This window comes from Ranitomeya imitator, chromosome 8, assembly GCF_032444005.1.
Source record: "Ranitomeya imitator isolate aRanImi1 chromosome 8, aRanImi1.pri, whole genome shotgun sequence".
Lineage (NCBI taxonomy): Eukaryota > Metazoa > Chordata > Amphibia > Anura > Dendrobatidae > Ranitomeya > Ranitomeya imitator.
In genome coordinates, this window is record NC_091289.1 from 157,883,158 (window position 1) to 157,898,327 (window position 15,170).

Consider the following 15,170-nt stretch of genomic DNA (forward strand, 5'->3'; position numbering starts at 1 on the left):
CTTGCAGTGGTAAGCATGTTTGCGGGTCCTGTTTTGTTAAAGAACAGTGCAACTGCACCTTTTCCTATAGATGTCACCAAATTTACCTTTCTACTTGGGGCTTGCAGGGACGAGATCCCACTTTGTTCACCCGGCTGAAGAGATGGAGATTGGAGCTGAGCTGCGGGAGCATCCTCACATTTACCTTTCAAGCCACATGCCTGAGGTGATGTGAGCTCCAGCCGGCAGCGCTAGTCGAACATGTGAGACTGGCGTATGACTTCACCACATATGCCATGTACAGTGGGAAAAATAAGTATTTGATAAACTGCTGATTTTTCAAGTTTTCCCACCTACAAAGAATGGAGAAGTCTATAATTTCTATCATAAGTACAACTCAACTATTTTAATCTATGACGGTGTAGTGTGTTACTAAAGGTAATGTTTGAGACTGTGGTCCCAGCTTTCTTCAGGTCATTGATCAGGTCCTCCCATGTAGTTCTGGGCTGATTCCTGACTTTTCTCAGAATCTTCTTTAACCCATGAGGTGAGATCTTGCTTGGAGCCCCAGACCTAGGATGATTGACAGTCATGTTGTGTTTCTTTCATTTTTGAATAATTTTGCCAACAATTGTTGCCTTCTGAGCAAGCTACTTGCCTACTGTCCTGTAGCCCATCTCAGTCTTGTGCAGGTCTACAATTTTGTCCCTGGTGTCCCTTAGACAGCTCTTTGGTCTTGGCCAGGGTGAAGAGGTTGGAGTGTGATTGATTGAGTGCATGGACAGGTGTCTTTTATACAGGTAATGAGTTTAATTAGGTGCAATTAATACAGGTAAGGAGTGTAGATTAGGAGGGCTTCTTATAGAAACATTAACAGGTCTGTGAGAACCAGAATTCTTGCTGGTTGGTAGATGATCAAATACTTATTTCATGCAATAACATGTAATTTAATTATTTAAAAATCATACAATGTGAATTTATGGTTTTCATTTTTAGATTCTGTCTCTCACAGTTGAAGTGTATCTACGATAAAAATTACAGACCTCTCCATTCTGTCAGTAGACCAAGCTCGGTAGAAATATACATTTATAATTCAATATAAAATTAGTTTTTTAATGTAGTGAGAATGTTGTGCATTGATCTTCTCTTTTAAGCCATCTTAAAAAAAACTGAAAAAAAAACATGAGGAATTCGAATGTAATTTAATCATTTTTTCAGGCAAATTAGCATGACTGCGTAGCTAAAATCACTGTATCTTAGTAAGAAAAGTGTGTTCTGAAGCCTGACATACAGCTAGTCCAAAAGTTCAAACTGTTTTGTGTTTCTTATGCTGGCAATACAAGTTAGATAGCTGGCGGCCGAACAATCAGTCAACTGGCAACTAGAAATGAATGGATTGTTCTAAATTCAAATTCACTGGCTTTGCTAAATTTTCCCAGCCAAATCAGTTCTCATGCTTCGCACTGACGAGGGCCAACAGCCCAAAACACCGTGTCGGCGAATTGAGATATTGATTTGGCTTTTATCCTAAGTCATATTGCACGACTCGTTAAAGGGTTGATTGTGACTTGTAGGATCGCTACTTCCAACAGGTGGCGCCATAGAGTTTAAGTCCTCTTTTTCTTAGAAGAAGCAATTTGCATATTATATTTCCCAAAAAATTTGACATGTGTCAAAATATCTACCAGAAATTGCAATAATATAAAACATTTAATTGTCCCATAAGTGCATTTATAACACTTTGGTGTTGCTTAGTTGTGAAATAAACTTGTTTGAAACTAAGTAATTCCAACATGACCTTATTAGCTATGTAAAAATTCATGGTAGGCATTGATTTTGATTTAAAGTCATGATATCTTTTTTGGATGGAAGATAAAATCTATGTGGATTGCCCATCTTACAAAACAGGACGTACACTTTCAGTGACACGTAAGCCTTGGATTCATGATTTTGTTTTAGCAGCAAAATTAGCACTGAGAGATTTAATAATGTCCTTCTTTTTTTCAGTGTGCCAAGAATAAAAAAATGAGCTGTTTTTAAAGTTCTTTCACTGCAGCATATCCCAGATCAATCAATTCATAGTCACAGTAAATGGCTATACAGCTATTACATTTCCTATACAACAATTGAATTTTTAGATTAGCACTTACAGAATAGGACTTGAATTCTTATTTTCAAGCACAAGATCTACTGTGCATCACCGTATTAATATTGTGGATGATCTTTTCCAGAATTTCATTCACAGGGGCAAAAGCACTGAAATCCACAGCTTGTCAATTTATGGGAAGTTTTGCATTTTGGGGCAGAATATCGTGTGAATTTGAGTGCACGGACAATGCAAAAATAATATTGACTACATATAAAAGATTTCTAGAAATCTCATGCATACTTTGCTGAAAATTTTTGCATGGAAATTTTTCTGTAATGCAGATTTTACAATCTACAATTTTGTGGACTTTGTTTCCGATTTTGCTTCAGATACACTGTGGGAAAATTTGCTACATACTGTATGACCTTGAACTTACATGTATACTGTGGATGTCACCGTTTACAATGCAAAGACTGATATCTACAGGAAGTCCAAAGTGTTTTTGCATTAAAATACTCCCGATTTTGTGCAGATTTTGCCACAGCGGGATCAAATCCATTTGAAGTTTCTCTTTGAGGATATAGCAGAAGCCATTCAAGAAAATGAAGCTTGTGAACTCCCAAATTATTTTTTTCTCTAGTGATTAAATACTGTAGTATATAGCATTTGTATATCTTATCCAGGCAGTATTTCTCGTTTCTGCCAGCATAGCTTTGATATTTTCAATCTACTGAAAGACTGATGGCTTTAAAATATAGAGTCCAAATCCACTGAGTATAAGCCATGAACAGTCATGTGCTGCAGAGAATATTTCACAGATTCAATACATATCAAAAAGGGATGTCTAGTCTTGCTTGTGTGATCCTTCATTCATCCTTTTAGCGCTCCACTATTGTTTAACACTCTATTAACCAAAGTCCTTTGTCCTTTGCAGCAGGTGAGTAACAGGCCATGTAAATGCAGCTGCCCCTTACATATTCATCTGAGAGATATTTTGTTTGAAGAATAATACACTGAATATGTTGGAAATATAAAAAATATACATGTGAAAATCTTTTTCAGTCCAGTTTAATAATAATTGGGGTCAGATTTACGTTGCTGCAGTCATTAGATACTTTGAGCAACATTTATTTAGGAAAAGGCACTAGACGTTTCCAAATGGGTTATCTTAAAAGTGTTAACCATTTGGTTTTCAGATGTCATTTGATCTCATCCTGTAGTTAGGCAGGAGGATGGAAATGAAGTATCCATAAGCGAGCTAGTTCTGACAAGGAGTTTGTAACTCTTTATTCTATTTGGTTTCACTAAGAATGTGATAGAAATTGCCTCCATCACACATTTCTAGATGCAACTTGTCTTTGTCACATGGCAAAACAGATTTCAGCCTAATGAAACATAGCTATAGACATGAGTCTCAATTGTCAGAGGATGGCCGGAAGCGCTTGTTAATTGCCGCGGCCAGAGTTTGACAGCGGCATTTAATTAGTTAATAGGTGCAGGTTGATCACAATTCGACTCGTGCCTATTGCGGGCACATGTCAGCTGTTCAAAACAGCTGGCATGTCCTGGCTTTGATGCAGGCTCTCGGCCGGAGCCCACATCAAAGCGAGGGATACTGCCATCGAACGTACTATTCCATCCGATGGCAGTAAGGGGTTAAGGAGCTTCAATGAGGTTAGATGTAGTCCAAGAAGACTTATTTTAATATTATTAACCAAAGGTCGTGAAATTTAAATTTGAAAAGATTTGTTCATCTCTAGCAATAGGTATTCCATAATGGAGTTTAATGAGGCATCAAAAAAAAAGTCTCCATCATCCTAATAAAAAGCCATTCGAGTGTAAAAACAAATCTGTTGAAGTTCCATCAACTCTTGCTTTTGGCCTGATGCTTCAGACCTTGGCTCCAAATCAGAGAACATCACAGAAACTTGGTAGAGTATATCTACTATTATAACACAAGTCACCTCTTCAGATCCTTCCAACTCTTTAACATTTAATAGCATAACAGGTTGCAAAGCAGTCTTCTCATTTAAGTTGCACATCAGCCGTGTACAAAAAAATAACAGGTGATGCTCACTGCTGGAATCATTTGATCTAACCCACAACATTTTCTGACAGCCTTCTGAATGACTTCCTGGGTAGAAGAGTTGCTTTCTGTGCCAGCAGAGACACAGCCTCATGGAACTCATGTGAATAATAATGTTGTACATTTTGTGTGGATTTTAATACATCACTTAAGTATTAGGAGTTATCTAGGTTTATAATACAGGTCTACTTTTTCTAAAAATGGAACCACGTTTGTCTATGAGCATCTAATATCTTAACATAGCGCCATAAAGCCCATGGAGATGCAGACATTTTTTGGTTCTTTGCTTTTGTCTTTTATTTTTCCATATCATCATTCTCATTTCAGGATATGTTGAGCCAAGAAAAGTTTAAGGAAAGCCTCATCTGTAGCTAAGCCATAAAGGTACAAAGAGAAAATCAATTTTTATTACAAAGTACCCTCTTAAACCAAACTTAAAAAAAGGTTCTCAAAGTAACATCTCTGTGTTAGACTTTACTCAACTTCTATATTAAGAGATACATTATGTTTTCCTTTACAATTTCTTAGAGCCCATATGTTGAACAGTGCTAAATGTTTTACCTATTAGACACTTGCATTGGAGCAATTAAATGAATCAGAAGATGGCAGGGAGGTCTCTTCTAGTGTCAGTTTGAACACTGTAATAGAATAGATGACAGATGGCTACACTTTCCATTCTGTTAATTATACAGTGAATTGTTAGGGGGGGAAAGGGAAGGAGTGAAAATAGAGTTGTATTGCCAAGGAACCAAACTGAGTTTCTTTTAATATAAAACCTAAAATACATTTGAACGTCAATCTGAAAAACTACAGCAGGTCAATACGTAGAGATGGGGTTAATGTATTTTCTGAAATGTTTATGATCTGGTAATCCTGACTTATGGAAAGATTAACTGATTATAAATAAGAAGTAACACATAACCTTGCATGCATTAAAGGATTTCAGAGCTTACTCAAGGTTTTATACCCTTAGTACCTGTTAAGAGCAGCAAAATCCTTTAATAATCGTCTTCAGTTTAATGAAACGACATCCAAAATTTGCTACAATCAAGAGCTATTTTGTTTTTCTAACATGTCAGAATTTTCTCTTAAGCTTTTTATCTTTTAATACTTAACTGTTGGGTGAAATCCCATGGAAGAGAGCACTTTATGATTTTATTAGGACAATTTAAAGCTGGCACATCAAATTTATAGAATAATGAATAAACTAATAACTTTTAACTCCAAAAAGGGTTAGGAATGGTGGTAGAATTAGAAACTTCTCAATGGCATCAAATAAAGAAAATAGGAAATTAAGAAAATAGAAAATAAGTGTAAAAATATTTCTATAAGATACACCTAACAAAATAGTCTGAATAATAGCATTGACAATTAAAAAAGAGAAATATAAGCAAAAAGGTGCTTGCTAGTTTAGAGATGTACCATATATAATCGAGTATAAGCCGAAACCCCTAATTTTGCCACAAAAACTGGGAAAACTCAATGACTCAAGTATATGCCTAGGGTGGTATGCCCCATATAATGCCCCATATAATGCTGCACAAAGGTTCATGATGGCCTCATAAGATGCTCCATATTAAAATATGCCCCATATAATGCTCCATAAAGGTTAATGATGGCCCCATAAGATGCTCCATAGAAAAATATGCCCCATATAATGCTGCACAAAGGTTAATAATGGTCCCATAAGATGCTCCATAGAATAATATGCCTCATATGCTGCTGCGATTAAAAAAAAAGACATTCTCACCTCTTGTCACTGGGCGCCAGATGCCAGTTTCCTGAGCAGGCAGGGATACTGGTACGTTATGAGTACCAGCTGCCGGTGTTGCCCTTGGCTCAGGCCCTGGCACTTGCAATATTCACCTGTCCCCGTACCACCGCCGCGTGCCGCTGTGTCTTCCGGGTCTCTGCAGTGACTGTTCAGGTAGAGGGCGCGCACTAAACACATCATCGCACCCTCTGACCTGAACATCACAGCCAGAGGAGGCAGAAGACACAGCCCGGCGGTGGAAAGGGGACAGGTGAATATTGCATGGCTCACCCTCCCCATCATACTCACCCCCTCCTGGCACGGTGTCTCTGCAAGTCCCTGCTTCTCCGATGGTCTCCGGGGCACACTGGAAGCTTGTTCCTGTGTTCAGTGACTAGACAATAACTAGAGTATAAGCCGAGTGGGGCACTTTCAGCCTAAAAAATGGGCTGAAAATCTCGGCTTATACTTGAGTATATACAGTAAATTAAAGCTTATGGGCTCTAATCTAACATCTGTTGCAGAGCTCCCCATTTGTCATGTATAATGGGTGTATTTTTATGCGGTCTTTGGCCCCAGTAGCAGACAATAGCCATGAGCTCCCTAATTACCCAATTTTGTGTTTGACTGGCTCATTAATGCATTAGAGAATACATCAATAAACTCAAGCACCATCTTCCCAATAGCAAGCTGGATCTCACTCTCAGGCAAAAAAAAGTTTAGTCCAGATATTGCACTCTACATTGATAGGCAAAGAAAGTAACATAGGAATCAATGCTGACTGGCCATGCCGCAGCCACTTAGATTTGGACTTATTTGATATCTGCCTTTTAAGTTCAGCATAAAGTACCATCTACCTGGTTTCCATTGAGCTATCATTAGAGATGAGCGAATTTGTTTGTTTTTTATCCACAAATCTGATTTTGACATATCTGTGCCATATTCAAACACTATTCATGCCGAATGTATGTTTAATGATCAATTCTGAACATGTTCGGAAATTTCTACTCCCACTGTCTCTAAAGATGTTTGGCTGTGTTCGATGAATATTGCAAAAACAATATTCGATGCCGATCGTATTCGGAGCCAAATCCTAACAAATTCGCTCATCTCTAGCTATCATAAATGAAGTTGCATCCTATTAATGATGGTGCAGGGATTTCTGGAGTTAGCTGTAAAGGTATGGCCACTGCATGGCACTATGGCTAGTTACTAGTATATGAAAGGATGTTAAGACCTAGACAAACCAGAATTACCTTGGTGAGAACGACATACCAGTAACTGTATATTTAACCCTCAAACCTAGAATAAGGGGATTACCCAATGTCTGATGTAGACAGTGACATAAACAAAGATTCTTAATTGATGATTGGCATTGGCTAATGGGTGCATACCAGTTCTTAGAGCAGTGGCCAATAGGTTTGCTCATTCTTCCTGTTTGTCTAATTGACTAAATGGTTAAATGGTTTGTCCAATTTTTTTTTGAAGAATAAGACAAATATGGGTAAATAATAAGCCTCCTAAAATTGCCAGGGTTTGATGTTCTTAATATGGGGGTTGCTGTTGTGGTGCTTTGCAGTTGGGGGGCTGTTGCTTGAGAAGCAGCATGGCAGGGGCTGGCAAAGGCAAGGGTGGGCAAGGTTGTGAACAAAACCGAGCCTTTCATCCTTTGAATACACCACTGTTGGTCCTCCTTAGGCATCAGAGACCTAGTGAGACTGATATCTTTGCAACACCTTTATCTATTGTTTTCCTTAAGTCACCTATTTCCATCTAAAGAAGAATGACTTTCTCCCTTACAGTATTACAAACACTAAAACCCTAAAAAACTAAACACAAACTGGATCTAAGTGAACCTGACAAGTTTACATCTATCTATTAGTGCGGGCTGGATCATATATCCTCTGTTTGTAACGTTAGTACTTGTAGTGTCTCCATAAATAAGATATAAAGTGAAACCTTTGTCAAATGAAAAAGAGAAACACACATAGAATGATATTTTCGCCTTACATAACCTTACTTGTCAGGAAAGACCATTTTCTCTAAAACATCGCTTTTACACCTATGCTATAGATATTTCCAGCAGAATCTTGACATCTACTGCTTCTATTCAACACTTGAAGTTGAATGCTCACCCTTTAGAAAATAAATAAATTTTTCCTGCAAAAATTCTGTGCACATTATTTACAGAAAACCAAATACCCTTTAACCCCTAAAGGACAGGGGTATTTCCGCTTTTGTGTTCCCATTTTTTTGCTCCTTCTCTTACCAGAGCCATAACTTTGTTTTTTTTTCCATCCGCATGGCCATGTGAGGACTAGTTTTACTTTTGATAGACACCATTGCTTTTACCATATTGTGTACTAACAAACAGGAAAAAAATTCTAAGTGCGGCGAAATTGCAAAAAAAGTGCAATTCCACACTTGTTTACCATGTTTGCTAAATGCTAAAACTACCATTATTATGTAAAGGAAATGATCATCAATATTTGTACCCACTATCCACTGTATATAATCCCTTCTAGGTTATCATTGAATAAAAAGTGTATTTGTGACTGGTGGCCTCCCTTACTAAACCTTCAAACATCTGGTCCTGGCCAACCCAATTTATTGGGTTCATGCGACATAGTGCCCTCACATCACAAGTCCACACACCCAGCCAGGACCCCCACTTTTATGTAACACGACGGGGCATAAGAGATGAGTACCTCGCCCATGGCTACCACTCTGTACCATGTTACAATTGATCCTTAGATTCTTCAATACAAATGATTGATTCAGAGTACATGTGAATGAAAGTTAGAGTTCTTAAAAAAAAAAATTCAGAACTCTTTCAATTTTCACACTTGCCACTAGGGATTATTTTGAGATTGCAAAATAAATCAAATAAAATAAAAATTGTCCAAAATTTTTAAACAATATACATTTAGCACTAAAAAGCTAATGTAAGCAATAGCTTATTTTCTAATGATAGCGTCCCTTTAAAGAAATCTACATTTCCTGATGCAATTTCCCATGGTAAAATTGCAAAATGCTATCCCCTTTTATTTTGCCTGACAAGCTGGTTATTCTGCAATGTAATTAAAGGTAGAAAATAATCCTAAATTGACATTCAGATTCAGCAAATTTAAATTAAAATAGGTCTTTAAGAGCATTTTTCTTCCAATGCGGGATATTGATTCTACATATTTAATGGTGTTTCCTAAAGTCCTGATTTGCATGCAAGGGAGGCCGTGTTTCTAAATGATCCATGTGGATCCAACACTGTCTGCTTGCCTCTGATAGATGTCTTTTTAAACCCCCGCTTCTGTTGTCTCGGTTACCTGAGCAGTCCTTATTGACATTTTGATGAAGGAAAGTGCAGAACAGACTATCTGGTTATTTTAAGGATGAGACTAATGCAAGGAAAAGATTACACAAACTAGGGAGCAAAGAAAATGTTTAATTATTCTGCTTGCTGCATTAACATGTACGGCCCTATTGCACAGTATCATTATGTTATAAACATAATATAAAAATGGATAGCTCTTTTTGAATTTGCCATCACTTTAAAAAATAACTCTTTTAAACAATATGAAGTAAAATGGTCTCCATAAAATTTATCCTTTCCCTCCAATGTAGAGTCCAATATTCACTAAGGTTATTGATTTTGCCAGTCAAATTATTTTATTAGTATCCGTGCAAACCCATTCTCAGAGGACTATTGTTTGTCTATTGTTTGTCCCTTTCTTACTCTCCTTCCTTTTTTATTCCCTTTCCCTTCCCTCCCCTTCCCCCTCTAAGTTTCCCTTTCCCTTTCCATTCCCCACCCCTTTCTCCTCTAAGTTTCCCCCCTCCCCTTCCCTCCCCTCCCCTTCCTCCTCTGTTTTCCACCTCCCTTTCCCTTCCCTCTCGTTCCTCTTCCAAGTTTTCTCCTCCCTTTCTCGTCCCTCTTCCTTCCCTTCTTTCTCTCCCCATCTTCCCATTTACTCCACACAGGTTTATTATCAATGTTGTTTTACTGTCTGTCCACAGTTTATCTGTTATTCTTTTATCCTTGAATTTTACTTATCACTTTTTCTCCCCTCCTCAAAGTTTTAAATAAAAATTATTGTAATAAAAAAATGGATAGCAAAATCAACTCTATTCACCATACATGCAGCAAGACTACATCTTAATTTTTAATCTTTTGATACATAAGGGAAATATACCAAAAGAAGAAAAAAAATCCCCAAAATTCTTCCACTAAACTTCTCTTTGATTCATATTGCAAGAAATTATCTCTGTGTGTCCACCTGGCACCTTGCTGTCCTATATCTGGCTGTAAGGCAGCTCTATGCAGCTGCCACGCTCGGGTCAGGTGGGCCACTGACGAATCATTGCACTGCGTTCCAATCTTGCTCCGATTTATACACCCTAAGACCAGGCAATTACTGAATCAATCTGTTTAACTCCTGGGTTTTCTGCTGTATTTTTATAAGGCTCACAACACAAAGATCATGTAGATAAGGCTGTGAACTAAAGGTACCGTCACATTTAGCAATGCTGCAGCGATATAGACAACGAGCCGATCGCTGCAGCATCGCTGTTTATGTCGCTAGGAGACGTCAAACACCGGCAACAGCTGAGCGATGCAGGAGCGATCCAGTGACGTAACAGCGACTCATTTATCGTTCTCGCTGGTTGTTCACTCCATTGCCATTGATGGCATCGTTGCTTTTGCTGTCAAACATGACGATACACACCGACCTGACGACCAAATAAAGTTCTGGACTTCTAGCTCCGACCAGCGATATCACAGCGGGATCCAGATCGCTGCTGCGTGTCAAACACAACGAGATCGCTATCCAGGATGCTGCAACGTCATGGATCGCTGTCGTTCTCGTTGGAAATTTGCTCAGTGTGAAGGTACCTTAAGGCTATATACACACACATTGAGTGTTTGTAGAAGATTTTTCTGCTGCATATATTTGCACGTGATGTGTTTTTTTATGTGTTTTTACCTGCGTTTTTGCAGATTTTTTTTACGATTCATTTGAAAAGCTTAAAACCACTTCAAAATCTCTGAAAAAATTGACATGCTTCAGATCTGAAAAAATGTTTTGATGGTTCAAATCCACAAGAAAACAAATAAGGAGAAAGTGTATGGGATTTAAAAAATCTCATTCAGTTTGATGGCACTCTAAAACGTTGGTTTTTTCACTGCAAAAATGCACAGAAAAAATATGGAAAATTGTGTGTGAACATGGTTTATTCTTATTACCATTAGTTCTTTGGGTCAGAATTTTTATCAGTTTATCAGTGTGTTATCACTGATTTTTTTACTATGCAAAAAAAAAAACTAAGATAATCCTTCCCATAAGGGTTCGTGCACATGACATCGTTTAGGTCCAAGTGCGATCTGTGGACCAATGTTAAGGTACCGTCACTCTAGATGATATCGCTAGCGATCCGTGACGTTGCAGCGTCCTCGCTAGCGATATCGTCCAGTGTGACAGGCAGCAGCGATCAGGCCCCTGCTGTGATATCGCTGGTCGGGGAAGAAAGTCCAGAACTTTGTTTCGTCGCTGGATCTCCCGCTGACATAGCTGAATCGGCGTGTGTGACGCCGATTCAGCGATGTCTTCGCTGGTAACCAGGGTAAACATCGGGTTACTAAGCGCAGGGCCGCGCTTAGTAACCCGATGTTTACCCTGGTTACCATCGTTAAAGTAAAAAAAAACAACCACTACATACTTACCTACCGCTGTCTGTCCTCCAGCGCTGTGCTCTGCTCTCCTCCTGTACTGGCTGTAAGCACAGCGGCCGGAAAGCAGAGTGGTGACGTCACCGCTCTGCTTTCCGGCTGCCCGGCGCTCACAGCCAGTACAGGAGGAGAGCAGAGCACAGCGCTGGAGGACAGACGGCTGTAGGTAAGTATGTAGTGTTTGTTTTTTTTACTTTTAGGATGGTAACCAGGGTAAATATCGGGTTACTAAGCGTGGCCCTGCGCTTAGTAACCCGATGTTTACCCTGGTTACCGGCATCGTTGGTCGCTGGAGAGCTGTCTGTGTGACAGCTCTCCAGCGACCAAACAGCGACGCTGCAGCGATCCGGATCGTTGTCGGTATCGCTGCAGCATCGCTTAGTGTGACGGTACCACTATTCAAGGAAGTCCGAGGAGAAAATTTCAATAATCAGATGGCACTTGCCCATTCATGTATTTAGGTCTGTGGAAAACAGAAGACCACACTTGTGTAATGTCCGAATGAGATCTGTTGTTCATGGACAGACTGAATGGAGAATCTATATTTAATTTTTTCCTCACCATCTCCGAGAAAATAGGATCACACTCTGATCATAGTGTGTTTTACATGATTGTACCAATTTTCTCAGATGGAGAACATACAGTCATCTACATCTCGGCTTGCAATGTTAAAAAACGGACAGCACTCAGTTTGCACACAGATGCCATCTATGTCCTGTGTGAAATTTTCACTGTCTCATAGACTTGCGTGGATGATTTTAAGCGGTGACTCTGATCAATATAGGACTCGGTGATTTCTTTTATTTTGTGGACATACGGTTCTTAAAAAGACATGGACATGTAAACAGCTCCAAAGACTGTTCTACCCTTGAATCACATTAACAAGCAGTGAGAACAATTATAATTCTTGTTTAATTTAAACAATCGTTTCACTATTTATTGAGTGTCCTGGTTCTACAGATATTGCTGGAAATTTGGTCTGCAACTTTCAGGATGTGCTAAAAGTTAAGAGTCACAAGTACCCTGAGTACTGGCTGCTTTGCAGTCTTTATTAAATCTTTGATAGCTTAGTGCTTGATGGGATTTGTGGGGAATTGACACTGTTACTGTGCAAATGGGACACTTTTTACACTGACTTACAGACTGGCTACTTCTATTTTCTAAACATCTGACAAAACATTCTCTCTTGTTCTATTTATTTCATGATATTCATTATTGAACATTTAACCCCTTCATGACCCAGCCTATTTTGACCTTAATGACCTGGCCATTTTTTGCAATTCTGACCAGTGTCCCTTTATGATGTAATAACTCAGGAACGCTTCAACGGATCCTAGCGGTTCTGAGATTTTTTTTTCGTGACATATTGTTCTTCATGTTATTGGTAAATTTAGGTCGATAATTTTTGCGTTTATTTGTGAAAAAAATGGAAATTTTGCTAAAATTTTGAAAATTTTGCAATTTTCAAATTTTGAAACTTTATTCTGTTAAACGAGAGAGTTATGTGACACAAAATAGTTAATAAATAACATTACCCACATGTATACTTTACATCAGCACAATTTTGTAAACAAAATTTTTTTTTGCTAGGAAGTTATAAGGGTTAAAATTTGACCAGCGATTTCTGATTTTTACAACGAAATTTACAAAACCATTTTTTTAGGGTCCACCTCACATTTGAAGTCAGTTTGAGGGGTCTATATGGTGGAAAATACCCAAAAGTGACACATTCTAAAAACTGCACCACTCAACGTGCTCAAAACCACATTCAAGAAGTTTGTTAACCCTTCAGGTGCTTCACAGCAGCAGAAGCAACATGAAAGGAAAAAATGAACATTTAACTTTTTAGTCACAAAAATGATCGTTTAGCAACATTTTTTTTAATTTTCCTAAGGGTAAAAGGAGACCAAAAGTAATTGTGCAATTTGTCCTAAGTACGCCGATACCCCATATGTGGGGGGAACCACTGTTTGGGCGCACGACAGGGCTCGGAAGGGAAGGAGCGCCATTTGACTTTTTCAATGAAAAATTGGCTCCAATCTTTAGCGGACACCATGTCGCGTTTGGAGAGCCCCTGTGTGCCTAAACATTGGAGCTCTCCCACAAGTAACCCCATTTTGGAAACTAGACCCCCCAAGGAGCTTATCTAGATGCATAGTGAGCACTTTGAACCCCCAGGTGCTTCACAAATTGATCTGTAAAAATGAAAAAGTACTTTTTTTCACAAAAAAGTTTTTTAGCCTCAATTTTTTCATTTTCACATGGGCAACAGGATAAAATGGATCCTAAAATGTGTTGGGCAATTTCTCCTGAGTACACTGATACCTCATGTGTGGTAACAAACCACTGTTTGTGCACACGGCAAGGATCGGAAGGGAAGGAGTGCCATTTGACTTTTGAATGAAAAATTAGCTCCAATCGTTAGCGGACACCATATCGCGTTTGGAGAGCCCCTGTGTGCCTAAACAATGGAGATCCCCACAAGTGACCCCATTTTAGAAACTAGACCCCCAAGGAACTTATCTAGATGCATAGTGATCCCCCAGGTGCTTCACAAATTGATCCATAAAAATAAAAAAGTACTTTTTTTTCACCAAAAATTAATTTAAGCCTCAATTTGTTCATTTCCACATGGGCAACAGGATGAACTGGATCCTAAAATTTATTGGGCAATTTCTACTGAGTACACTGATACCTCACAGGTGGGGGTAAACCACTGTTTGGGCACACGGCAGGGCACGGAAGGGAAGGAGCGCCATTTTACTTTTTGAATGAAAAATTAGCTCCAATCGTTAGCGGACACCATATCGCGTTTGGAGAGCCCCTGTGTGCCTAAATATTAGAGCTCCCCCACAAGTGACCCCATTTTTGAAACTAGACCTCCCATGGAACTAATCTAGATATCTAGATGTGCGGTGATCACATTAAACCCCCAAGTGCTTCACAGAAGTTTATAATGCAGAGCCGTGAAAATAAAAAATCATTTTTCTTTCCTCAAAAATTATTTTTTAGCAAGCATTTTTTTTTTCACAAGTGTAACAGAAGAAATTGGACTCCAAAAGTTATTGTCCAGTTTGTTCTGAGTACGTTGATACCCCATATGTGGGGGGAACCACTGTTTGGTCACACGTCAGGGCTCGGAAGGGAAGTAGTGACGTTTTGAATTGCCGACTTTGATGGAATGGTTTGCGGTGCGGGCATCATGTTATGTTTGCAGAGCCCCTGATGTTCCTAAAAAGTAGAAACCCCCACAAGTGACCCCATTTTGGAATCTAGACCCCCCAAGGAACTTATCTAGATATGTGGTGACCACTTTGAACCCCCAAGTGCTTCACAGAAGTTTACAATGCAGAGCCGTGAAAATAAAAAACAATTTTTCTTTCCTCAAAAATTGTGTTTTAGCATGCAATTTTTTATTTTCTCAAGGTTAACACGAGAAATTGGACCCCAATAGTTGTTGCTCAGTTTGTCCTGAGTACGCTGATACTCCATATGTGGAGGTAAACCACTGTTTGGGCACACGTCGGGGCTCGGAAGG

General features: G+C 38.9%; 1 protein-coding gene across 1 annotated transcript in view; it reads left to right on the forward strand.

Moving 5' to 3' along the window:
- DPYD (dihydropyrimidine dehydrogenase) overlaps positions 1-15,170 on the forward strand; it is a 1,420,302-nt gene that overhangs the window by 344,592 nt on the left and 1,060,540 nt on the right. The window lies entirely within an intron of this gene.